Raw genomic sequence first — 13,675 nt, 5'->3', positions numbered from 1 at the left:
AACCCTGGACCTACTAATATTCCCAATTTTTCACTTTACCATGGAGATGCGATTCTTCCTCTGCCGCACAATCGGCCCGATAACCATTAACAAATGTTAATTTATTGTTTACAGATAATACTACAACCCGGACCGAAAATGACACTATCATCACGCCAATTACAATGGAAAAGTTAAAAAAAAATGTATAAAAAAATAACGCAACTTGGGCGTGGATCGGTCGATGGGAATCGCGTTAAAATTTTTTGTCAAAAATTTTCCCCGGAGGAGAGGTGGTGTCAGGACATTGAGAGGGCTCGTATAAAATAATCGTTTTTTCGATTCCTAGAGTCGATTGTCAAAAAAGCTCTATCACCTGTCTCCTATTTTTCGCCCAGTATCACCAAAAATTTAACTAAAATACATGATCTCACGTAGCCTCCTCTTGTAAGATTTAGATGGATTTGAACCTTGAAACAGTACAAAATCGTGCAGAAAGAAACAATTTTTTCACGATTTATCCTGCAGACTTTTTAAATTTATTATGTTGTTCAGTAGGAAACAGCCCACCTTAGGTGGAATATAAATTTATATTTAAAATCCTTATTCTTATTTAATTTCTACTATGCCCTCTGATACAAACTTGTCTTATGGATAAACCTGGAATTATCCATGGTAAATCCACTCCATTAGCTTTCCCTCAATTTTTGGTAAAATCGTTTATTATTTTATCTTGTTTTTATTACTTCTAAGGTAGCAAATTAAATTGTTTTTACTTATAGTATGAATTTTAAGTAGTATGTATTATATCGTAATTTTTTAAAATATTTTTTTGTCTTTCGTTGTGCATGTATTTCAAGGTTATTACATATCAATAGCTTTGTAATAAGAACCTAATACACAAGATTATTTTAATGAGAGTAAATAAAAAAATTGTTAATGACCAGAACATCTTTGGCGTTCACGAAATTTATCTTAATATTTCTTATTTTCTGTTAATTTCTACTAAACCCTATGATACAAACCTGTCTTTACGGTTAAACCCAGGATTATCGATGGTTTGGCGATTACTCAAATTAATTCGTTTTCACCTGCAAACAATCGGACAAACAACTTCTGGCTTTATTGAACAAGAATCGACAACACAGGGGACAATAAAGAACCGCCCAGGACACCCCAAGGTTCTTTGCAGTCTGGATAAAAAAAAAAAAAAAAATGCAAAAATATCAGATGACCTTGGAAGTCATAAGTACGACAATAAATTGCAAACTGACAAAAAAATGATCAAAATTTGATTTACTAATTTGTACTTGACCTGCATGCATAATTAGACTTATTTAACAAAACAAACGAAATATGTTATCAGATGAGATGTTATGTATAATAAAAATCAGACTATTAGGTATGAAAATCACGAAAATCTCTACATTAAAACACGAAACACGAATTTAAAAAAAGAAAAAAAGAGAGAAACATCACAACTGGAGAACCAACAGACTTCGTACACCCTAATAAATATTAATGCACTATCGCGGCAATAATGGAGAAGTCGAATTTACATCAAATGCAAAATTTACATAAAAGTGCATATTCCAATAAACCTCTAGGACTGATTATAAGACTATTTATAAATGGGTAAATCTACAAAAAAACAAAAAAAACACGTTTTATTTTAAACGCATGTGCCCTTTCAGGCATCTCGAAATTCAGATAATAAGGTCCCAATGAATATTTGTCAAGGTGCAACAAAAATTTAATTGTTTTTACCCGTTCGTAAATTATGAATTTTTTTAATTTGTAGTATATGGTAATTTTTTTATATTTTGTACCTTCGTTGCGCGTATATTTCAATGTTATTATGCATCAGTAGAGTTGTAGTTTTGCGTAGAATAAAAAAACTAATATGCAAGATTATTCACTGTGGTTGAATATATTTAAAAAAATGCAAAAACCAAAAGAAATAATAAACAAATAGTGAAATTGGAAAAAAGAAAAGAATCAACTGGAAAGTACTGATTAGACGAAAACTTGGACTTACCATAATTAGAGGAACTCGAAGTATACAAACCTGAAAAAATAAAATAAAATAAAATAAAATAAAATAAAGACAAAATTACTGCTTACTATAAGGATAAAAATATTCCTCAAAACGACTGACAATAATTTTAGTTTTTGGGCGTCCGAGAGGCCCTTGTGTGTTAAGAAAGACGGAAACAAGGAAGTCCTTGCCAGATTAAGAATAGGTCATACGCGGTTGACACGTGAGCTCGACGTATTCCACATAATTGAAGCGAGTCATGCTTTGCCCTCCCTACAGGGTGCGAGTGGGCGTCCCGCCAGATTTAAAAGGGTTCTGGGACACAGTAGCGACTTTCAGGGTCCCCTGTTCCCCTTTTTAGGGGAATTGGGAATTTTTTTATTGAATATAGTCGTTTTGTGTGTATTTATTAGTGTGAGTACTGATGGTAAAATATAGCCCCTACATATGAATATACTATAACGACCCTAATGTAGAATAGCTTATGACTATTTTGAGTAGGTCAATGGAGGAATATCGAGTATACCAGAATGAATGTAATGTACATGTATGTGAATGTATTTATATGCGCGATTGTACTTTTGATGTTAGTTTTAGGCTAGATTATATTTTGCATACGTTGGGGGCTGAGATGAACTAGTTAGCGCAATCCTCCGGTGGTTGGGAAGCGGGGATCTCCAGAGCATCAAGGGGGATACTTGTGACCCGGCCATATATGCGGGGTATGTTTTGTATAAGTGAGTGTATTTAGTAGTGTGAATGGGTGCAATAGCATCCCCATCGCTTCTCGAGCTGAGTGCGTGACTTGGATCGAAGGCAGAATAATTATAAAAGTACCACAGTGAGGAATTAAGAAAAAAAAATCTATGTGCAATTAAGCAAAGACAATGATAAAAAGTAGAGAATTATAGAGAAAGTAAAAGAAAAAATAAATTTATGAAAAGACTTTACTTAGAAAAGGTTCAATTATTAAAAAAGAATATAATATGTAAAGTATTTAATTATGCTTGTTATATATGTAATATGAAAACCATGTTGAGTAACCATATCGATTACATTCGTATTAACTTTATATAAATAAGAATATTCCATAATTACCACACAATCACTGTTATACACTCATTGTTCTGAATCAACTCACATTAAAAAACAACTTTTCTTGTTAAAATTTACAGGTTTACAAGTGATTGTCGGAAGGATTGATACGACCTCGATCGGGATGGTTATCTCTCGTCCGAGTTCTCCGGGGAGCTTAACATCTTTTAGTGGGCGTCGTCCTTTTCGCGATTGGGGAAGTGTGGCCTCTTATCCTTCCAGTCTGGAGGGGGCTTGTTTACAGCAGTCGCTCCACGGGCCATAAGCCGGTAGTATCACAAGAGCAGGGACGGGATTTCGCGCTTATAGATCGCACGCAACCTTTTCCAAAAGGGCCGACTTCGCATTTCCTCCTGCACTCGAGCAATTAATCTTCAAAATAATCGACGGTAAGAGTTTTTAAAATTTTCTTTCTAGTTTAAATTAAAAAAAAAAATCTTTGATCTATTTATAAACTTGGACCCTTCCCAGCTGAACTTAAGGCAGAACTATTTGTAAAATGAAATCAATCAAATATTACACCCACACCAATTTATAAATGATTGTGCAATGATCTAATAAATACATTTTTTATTGAAAATAGTTGATCTCTATTTATAAATTATTTTTAAAATGAAAAAAAGATGTATAAACAAGTCTCATAGAACAGTTTTAAAAGTAGTTAAAATAGGCTAGGATTAAACATTCACTTTGATTTTATTAAAAAAGGAATACACCATGTTCGTTTCCAGCAGCTAGGTTGTTCCCATAGGCAATAAATTACAAAAAAAATTCAATAAATTGTTCTTAATATTATGTAGTTACATAAATTGAACTCACATTATGTAAAATTTGTGATCTGTTAAATATTGCATTATCAAGTCCATTTTATTGACCGAATAATATGAGTTAACATTGATAGTTTATCGTTTTCAGGGAGGTTTAAAGTTTTATTTTTATCTAAGCTGTTCGAAATGTTTAAAACTATCTTAATATATTTCTAATTTATTTAAAGAAAAGATTGTTTTAATAGTTGTATTTCAAGAAAAATTAGTTATTTACTTAAATATTGCATTTTCTATAACGTATAAGTTAAACGGCTAAAATATCGTTTGGTAATGTCTAAAAAGTTTAAAGCATTTGTTTTTCTGCCATTAGGAAGCATTTTTTAAATTAGAATTTGGTTTAAATTTTATTTAAATATAAATTCGACCAAGTATGGCAGTCAAAAAGTGTTAAGTTAAACGTTTGAAAAAATTGTTAGCTCATGGGTAAATTTGAAAAATTTGTTTGTCTGACATTACGAAACTTTTTTATTAGAATTCTGTTGAAATTTTATGTGAATAGAACAAATTCGAGTCGACATAGCAATCAAAAAGTGCTAAGTTAAACGTTTAAAAAAATTGTTAGCTCATGAATTTGAAGCATTTTGAAGTAGTTATTTACTTAATATTGCAATTTCTATATAGCAGGGATAAAATGTTAAGTTAAACGGTTAAAATATCGTTTGGTAATGTCTAAAAAGTTTAAAACATTTGTTTTTCTGACATTAGGAAACATTGTTTTATGAGAATTTTGTTGAATTTTTATGTAGATAGAACAAATTCGTTTAAACGTTTAAAAAAAATTGCTAGCTTATGGATAAATTTGAAAAATTGGTTTTTCTGATATTACGAAACCTTTTTTATGAGAATTCTGTTGAAATTTTATATGATTAGAACAAATTCGAGAAGATATAGCAACAAAACGTGCTAAGTTAAATGTTCAAAATTTGTTGGCTCATAGTCAAAATTAAAACTTTTGTTTTTCTGATATTACGAAACATTTTTTTATTAGAATTTTACTTAAATGTAGCAAATTGCCTTTGATATAGCAGTCACAATGTGTTAAGTCAAAGTAAAAAAAAAGGTTAATTCGTGTTTAAGTTCAAAATATTTGTTTTCTGGCATTAGGAAGCATTTTTTAAAATTAAAATTTGGTTTAAATTTTATTTAAATATAAATTCGACTCAGTATGGCAGTCAAAAAATGTTAAGTTTAAAAAAGGTTAGCTCATGGGTAAATTAAAAAAATTTGTTTGTCTGACATTACGAAACTTTTTTATTAGAATTCTGTTGAAATTTTATGTGAATAGAACAAATTCGAGTCGATATAGCAATCAAAAAGTGCTAAGTTAAACGTTTAAAAAAATTGTTAGCTCATGAGTAAATTTGAAGCATTTTGAAGTAGTTATTTACTTAAATATTGCGATTTCTATATAGCAGGGATAAAGTGTTAAGTTAAACGTTAAAATATCGTTTGGTAATGTCTAAAAAGTTTAAAACATTTGTTTTTATGACATTAGAAAACATTGTTTTATGAGAATTTTGTTGAATTTTTATGTAAATAGAACAAATTCGTTTAAACGTTTAAAAAAATGGTTAGCTCATGGACAAATTTGAAAAATTGGTTTTTCTGATATTACCAAACGTTTTTAATTAGAATTCTGTAGAAATTTTATGTGATTAGAACAAATTCGAGTCGAAATAGCAATCAAAAAGTGCTAAGTTAAATGTTCAAAATTTGTTGGCTCATAGTTAAAATTAAAACTTTTGTTTTTCTGACATTACGAAACATTTTTTTATTAGAATTTTACTTAAATGTGGCAAATTGCCTTTGATATAGCAGTCAAAAAGTGTTAAGTCAAAGTAAAAAAAAAGGTTAATTCGTGTTTAAGTACAAAATATTTGTTTTCTGACATTAGGAAGCATTTTTTAAAAATTAGAATTTGGTTTAAATTTTATTTAAATATAAATTCGACTCATTATGGCAGTTAAAAAGTGTTAAGTTAAACGTTTAAAAAGTTATTAACTCATGGTTAAATGTAAAAATTTGTTTTTCTGACATTACGAACATTTTTTCATTAGAGTTTGTTGAAATTTTCCTTAATTATAGCCAGTTTGACTCGATTTCGCAGTAAAATGTGTTAAGTTAAATATTTAAAAAATTTGGTTCCTTTAAAGCATTTGCTTTTCTGACTTTACGGTTTTTTAAAATTACAATTTTGTTGACATTTTACTTAAACATAGCAAATTCGCCTCGACATGGCAGTCAAAAAGTGTTAAGTCAAATTGTGTCGTTAGATTTTAAACCATCGTATTGAATTTATTAAATCAAATATTTAAAAAAATTGCCACTTAAAAGCAAAATGGTTTTCATTCGCGAACTTGCTAATATTTCAAGGCTACAAAAAATATTTTCCGATAGTGTTGGTCATACCATTATACTACAATAATTACAGCAGGCGTATATGGCAACTTATTACGTTGGTTTGAATTCTATTTGGAAGGTCGAATGCTTAAATTAAAGTTAAAAACTGAGTTGCTCAAAGCACTTAGTGCCTTTTCTTTTTAAAACCTATATACACGATATATCTGATTACTTTCTGAGATGATTTAAAACTATATTGAAAATTTAATTTTATTTCTGACTGCTTAAAACTTCAACATGATTCAGAAAAATTTAATAAATAGTGTTTAACTATCAGATTGTAACAGATTCGTTAACTATACCTGAAACTGTTAAAGAACTTAGTATCATTATTGACATATAGATAAATCTTCAATGGCACATTTCTAGTTTTATTGTATAGGTTACAGGCTTCACCAATATAAAGCAATTTTAAAAGTTGGGCATAAATTGAAGAGATAATGAAAAATAAAATAAAAAATTTCAATTGATCTTAAAATTGATATGCTTTATCCTCTTATGTTTATTCTTTTTATAATGAAACGAGCTGATACTATAATTTACGATTTAATTTATATGCTTATGAGGGTTGTTCTCACATATTACAAATTTTCTGTCAAACTGTAAATTTAAGGTGAAATGGTTGACACATTAATTACAGCTTGCCTACATTTGCATGTGAATATTAATTCTGTCGCAAGTCGGCGTTTGTCATAGTTAAAACCGAATAAATAAAACTACAAGTCATGTCTTCACTTTAAAGGAAAACAAATCCACCCTTGTATGAGGGGTTGCAACCGATTTTCGGACGAACAGATTGTTTTTTCTTTCTTTTTGTTGTTTAACTTTACTCGATTAGTTTTACATTTTGATACGCATTTATTTCGAAAGATTGTAATTTCTGTTCAACCACCATACTCTAAAATTACTATATTTCGGCAACGTTTCAAGAACATTTATTTCCTCAAAGATCGGTCGAAATTCGCTATTTTCCCGTAGTTTTGTCTCCCACAAAATTAGATCTTTTCCAACAATGTTTTTTTTTCTTAGCATAGTATGAATGTTAGGGGCTTATGAAATTAGTGAATTGTTAATTTTGGGCAACAACCTACAGTTGCTATGATAGTTAGTTGTTTTTTAACGATCCGAATTTTAAGCTTATAGCTCAGATTGAAGGAATTTACAACCACGTCTATCTTCATGAATTGTAAGAGTGATCCCTAGCCATCGCGACGTTCCGATGGGAAGCAACTGTAAAGCTTGAAATCCGGAACGTAAAAACAACAAACTGTGAGTGAGTACTATCTTTTTAAAAATATTGAACAACACACTCACTCCACCATTTGTCATTTCAACCTAAAGTTGTGGCAAATTTTATACTTTTTTTAATACAAAAAAATTATTTCTACACCCTTTAGTGTTTTAGAAAGAAGTTCGTAGTCTCAATTTTTTGCCAATAAAATGTTCTATAAAACGGAACAAAGGAGTGCTTAAATATGCAGAAGAGTTTGGAGAAAAGTATACCGTAAGATGAAAAATACATCTTACCAAAATATTAATTTTCCGAGAAGTTTTTAAAAACCGAATATATATANACTGTAAGACGAAATATAAAAAAGACGACAAGGATTACGAGTTACATGTCCATCGAGGCAGGGTACAGGGAAACTCTTGATTCGCATTTTTCAATCAATTTTTGAAGCACTTTTAAAGCTCGGAATCTCACAGAATTTGTTTAATTTGTTTAATTCTGTGCAACAAAGCTTGTGCTAATATAAAAACTATTTAAAATGAGCGTTTTTTTGTTTGCAAGGCACTTGTGATGTCAAAAGAAAATTGGTTTGCCTGGTTTAATAGTAATAATATCTAAGACGTAATGAAACTTGATTTTAACATGAATTGTCGAGGAGGAAAAATGAATGATATTCTCCGGTTCATACATATCGCATACTATGCACAGTAGTTCGCTAATTAACATTTAATTTCAAAACAAAATATTTTAAAATAATTTTTAGTGTTAGGACTAGCGTTTGTGAAGGTTTTTTTTTTGGATTTTGGGAATTTTTCTAAAGAGATCATTGAAATTTGAATTAAAAAACCTTGCCGAAGTCCTCAGGTTTTTCATTTTTTTCTTGACATTTTGGGTATGGCATTTATCAAGGCATAATTGAGGATTTCACATCCCTCGTAAGTGAGGAGTGAGGACAGTATATGCAAATGATAGATTTCATGGATTGTTACGTCTTAACAGTTTATTAAGATGATTTGTATTAAATTTAAAGGACCTTACAACGATCCTTGAGAAAGTTTAACAAGAGGCAACCACCATTTCAACAGAACCACCAATTTGGCTGATTTCCACCCCTTTCTCAACGTAATATAGTTGCTCATAACTAGCCGATTTAAGTCTTCAAAGTGGCCAATCCCCAAACTTTTAATCCGTAAGAGCTGTTAGCCTTTAATGAAAAAATATTTTATTCAACCGAAGGTTCCTTTCGTTAAAAAAACCCCTTAGAGTCTGACTATTCATCTGAAATAGGAAAAAAACTAAGTATATTTGAGAAGTTCAGTTTGAATTTACGTAATTGCGGCAAAGTTTACCAAACCAGCTTAAAAATCGATTAAATGATTACGAAATAAATTTGTTAAAAAATTCTTCATTGCTCGTGGAAGTCTTTTATGACGCTATAAAGGATTTGCCTGTAGTCAGGTATAAAGGTCACGTGGATAAAAACGATGTTTCTTGTATATCTCGCCTTGGATGTTCTAAATTTAAACATCCATAAAGATAACTTTTCGATTTTTGTATTTGGAATTTTGAGATCAGTCGAAAGAAAACAACAAATGCTAAATCAGGTGATAAAAAGACGCACAGAGTCAAACTATTCATCTGAAATAGGAAAAAACTAAGTATATTTGATAAGTTCAGTTTGAATTTAATTGCGGCAAGGTTTACTACACCAACTTAAAAATTGATTAAATGATAATGAAATAAATTCTTAACTGCCCTTGGAAGTCTAAACACGTCTTTTATGATGCTTCAGAGGATTTGCATGTTAGTCAGGTATAAAGGTCACATGGATAAAATATATGTTTCTTGTATATCTCGCCTTGGATGTTCTAAATTTGAACATCCATAAATATATATTTTCGGTTTTTATATTTGGAATTTTGAAAGAAGACAACAAATGCTAAATCAGCTGATTTTTTTAAAGAACAATGAAATCTTTCACACGGAAGTCGCAGTGCATTTTTAAAAGTGTTTGTAATTAGTCATTTTTATTTTTGTAATGTTACGTCTATTAAATATTTAAAGAAAATAATGCCGTTCTGCTAAGCTATTATATGGTAATTCGCCCCTTCCACGTGTACCTTGGGACACGGTTAACCTCGTCTTTTTGATAGGCTTTCAGGTGTTTTTTTTGCTTTGTGCATTGTTCGTGGTACCCCGTCTCTTCCGAGTAGAAGGGCGCTTTTTGTCGTTTCACAAGGAAGTAAAAATCTACGAGTCCAGTCGATTTTTTAATTTAAGAAATTAATGGCTCAGCAATCAATTTTTTTCCTCGGCCCATTTGTATCAAGAGCAGGCACCAAGGAAATGTTGGTATTATTGGCAAACGCTATTAAACCGTCTGTGTGTAAATGAAAAAAAGAAAAATATCAAACCCTTTACTACTCCCAATATCCAATTCAATAATTTATTTAGGCGTGTTGTTCTCCTCTGGGAATATTTTTCAGGGTGCTTTTTAATTTGTTACGAAAGGCTGGGCCTTCTCAGAGTTTCGAACATGCTCAGATTAGTATTGGAAACAATGACTGAAGTAATAAATTCAGCACTCATTATCTTAAGAAATCCTAGGTTACGGTTTGCTTTTTTAATAAAAATCGATATGGGAATTGTTAGCTAGATGTGACTCTTAAAAGCCTATCAACATGCTCAACATTCATATTTTTCAATTAATTAAGGTTTTCAGTTGAGATAAAAAAGTCAATGGCACGAGCGGGATTCGAACCCACGATCTTCGGCTCGATACGCCGCTGCTCTGCCACTTAAGCTATCGTGACCTCGATCCACTCGGACATCAACTTCCCATCTCAACCACACCTTTTGAATTTTCCCTCCTTTTTGCCATTTTTCAAATGTCATGAAATCAATTTGATTCTCGGCGACTAATGAAATGGCCACGGAGAGCTTTAGTGAAGTGATACTTCATTTGGTAGAGCAGCGGCGTATCAAGCCGAAGATTGTGGGTTCGAATCCCGCTCGTGCCATTGACTTTTTTTTATCTTAACTGAAAACCTTAATTAATTGTAATATATTAATTGGTCAAGCGGACCACGAAACTAGTGAATATTCATATTTTTGATGGCGAACTGAAAGGCGAAAGGATTGTGATGTAACTGGTAGAAACGAAAGAAATTACATTTGTTTAGGTTAAGTTTCACTTAACATGATGAGGAAGCATGCCAAAGAATCCACGTCCTCTTGACCAGTGGGTCGTCAGAGACAAGTATTGCTTTAAAAAATTTTGATGTCATCAGTACAAGAAAAAATCAAAGTAAGTTTAAAGACAAGTGCAACATCATTGAAAAACTTCGGAAATAAAAGCGGGCCACGGTGGGAGCCCTGCGGAACACCGGAGGCTATTTCGATTCTTCCTGAGGTAGCCGCATTGAAAGACTCAGAGACCTACCTACCATTGAGACAAGAAGTAAACCACCTAAAAAGAAAAAAAAAGCTTTTTTTTATTGTGAAGAAATTGAGCTCTTGGTCATAAGGAATTGGAAAAAATGCAACTAAAATTCTTAAAGTACTTATTAGACTTCAATCTGTAACTACGAACTGTTTTGTGAGATTAGAAACTGGGTGCTGATTGGCCAGCTCTTTGTTTAGATCTGCTATCTAGATTCAAGAAACGGCATCGGGACGATTGCTTACTCCGAGCTCAGTCCTCGCTTAACTTTTCCTTATTCAAAGACTTGTCTCACCCCCACACTTTATTTAATCTACAGAGAGAGAACCTTAATTCCCTTAGTCTTTCAAACTTAAGATGGCTACTAAAAACCCGTTGCGAGGCCCTTAACTTAACTCTGCACTTCGGTTGAGGGGCAAGGAGGGGTTATGTGCCCTTTGCAATTCTCAATCTGTGGAAACAACTCTGCATTTTATGGCCGAATGTACAATCTTGGGCGAGATAAGGTTGTTGCACTTGGGATCTTTTACCCTCTCTAGAAGCACTCTGTTAAATCTGTTGGATGGCCCAGATCCACGGGCGCTCACGCAGTACGTCCGCCATGCTTGGAAATATAGATTACACCTAATTATGGAATTCAATTTCTGACCTCTCCAATTCATTCACTCAATTTCCTTTATTATAATAGATTTTTTGTCCCTTTACCATTAAGACTTTTCCCCTCTGTTTGTTTTCTATTAGAAGTAGTTTTACTATTATGTTTAACCTTTTTAGATAGTGTACTAGCATGTAGCGAATAATGTTATAACCTTGCTTTATTTCTTTTTTTTTCGTTTATCCTTTTTCTCTTAACTACGACCTCCGGCAGACGGATTGTGATCCATGCCTGTATTATGCTTTCTAGTAATCATTGTTATATTCGTAGAAATAAAAAGCATATGTATATATAAAAAAATCCTTGCTCGTTAGAATATTAATGACAAAAGAGAAAACACGCGTACAAATAGCGAGTTTTCCTTATGCAGTAATTCGTGGCTGGTTTTAATAACGACTTAAGAGACAAAGTTTGTGACACGCTAGTAAAATTACAAATAATAGTGATGATGAAAAAATTATTTTGTCTGCATCCTGAATTACCATTAGGATAATGTAATGTATCATCGTAATTTTGCACTTATGTTGATTCTTGTCTAATAAAACTTAAGTGTACGCTTATAAATAATAAAGATATCGGTTCAAGGAGATAAATTTAGTTTGGGGATTTTTGTTGGATCGCCGAAACAGCCAGTACATTATCATCTTGAACTCCAGAGCGGGCAGATTATCAGAGAATGATATCATTTTTTTAAAGAATAAAAACAGTAAAAATAAAACTATTTCAGATATCGTTGACCTAAATATTTTCATCGAGTACTTAATTATATTTACATATTTTGTTGACCGTTTTGTTTATTGTCAACCATCAACTGAGGCGATAAGAACAATAAAGCCTTAAAATAAGGTCAAGTTTGATCACCAAACCAGTCAAAACAATCACAATTAGAGAGTATTCTCCAATTTGCTTTTTAAAAATTGAATAGCATTGACATAATTACATAGGATGTTTGCCTGGGCGAAATTATCTGTCATTAAATATCACCATGACTTTACAATGTTTAATTTTTTTCAAGCTAGACGTAAATGGATGATCAATTACAGGGTTTAATTGTTAAAAGCCGGCCTTCGAACCTGTTTAAAATTGTCTTTTAATTTATAACCAACTTGTCTATTACGAAAAACCATTGTCGATAATTAAACGAGAAAAAATGTAAATTTTGAACTTTTGGTTGGTCATGTTATTTGCATAGTACGGAGGATGACTGGACAAATAGAGCTAATTCGATGGAAGGATGTTCATTGTTTAATGTTAAATTAATCATTTTTATAATGGTGGTAATTTTATCTTTTATAGGAGGGCAATAATTATACATGGACAAGTTTACTTTTCGATTAGATAAACACAACACACAGAAATTAATCAATAGCGACTTTTCAACCTATGCCGTTCACTTTTAGGTTAATCCGGATGCTCTGCAATATTTGTAAAGTGGATACTAGAAAGGGGAGACCCATTTAGAATAATTTAATCAAAAACATATGTTAAAAAGAAACAACCCCCACCTTAAAAGAGATAAGCTCTGAGGAAGGCAATAAATTTAAATGCCTCTTATCCAGAATCAAAATTTTAGTTAATCTTACCGTTAAGGTATAAGGGTTTACCTAATGAAAGGCAGGGCGGTGAATGGAAAACGAAAGAATGTGATAACGAAAGAATGAGTCTAATTTTTTATCAACTATTCAAACCTACAGATCAACATATTGTCGCATACTAATATTAATTCAACGATTTATAAACATTAACTCAGAGTTGTGTAAAAGTCTTACTTGGATATGAGAAAAAGTTGCCATGGCCTCTGGCAACATTGCCCAGCAATTCGCCATCAAAGCGAACAGATTATCTGGATAATTTATCTGCTTTTAGCTGCGCTAATCTGTATCCATCTCGGAAATATGCGGTGATTTCGAACGAATCAATTTCTCAAAATGGTTGTCGGGCAAGTGCTGTCAACTCCCAGTGGACAACGCAAAATAAAAAACGTCTGTGGATGTTGAGAAAACGTTTT

At 31.8% G+C, this 13,675-nt stretch overlaps 1 protein-coding gene across 1 annotated transcript in view; it reads left to right on the top strand.

Moving 5' to 3' along the window:
- Positions 1 to 3,336: 3,336 nt before the first annotated feature.
- The window catches only part of LOC106670072 (ATP-binding cassette sub-family G member 4), a 72,255-nt gene continuing 61,916 nt past the window's right edge, over positions 3,337 to 13,675 (top strand). The window contains exon 1 of the mRNA XM_014400079.2: positions 3,337 to 3,501. The gene's annotated coding sequence lies outside the window, so the exon portion shown is untranslated. The remainder of the gene's footprint in view (positions 3,502 to 13,675) is intronic.

The sequence above is a fragment of the Cimex lectularius genome, unplaced genomic scaffold (assembly GCF_000648675.2).
Source record: "Cimex lectularius strain Harlan isolate CLEC.00 unplaced genomic scaffold, Clec_2.1 scaffold49, whole genome shotgun sequence".
NCBI lineage: Eukaryota > Metazoa > Arthropoda > Insecta > Hemiptera > Cimicidae > Cimex > Cimex lectularius.
Note: the sequence above shows the minus strand (reverse complement) of the source record. Positions and strands in the feature narration are given on the sequence as shown.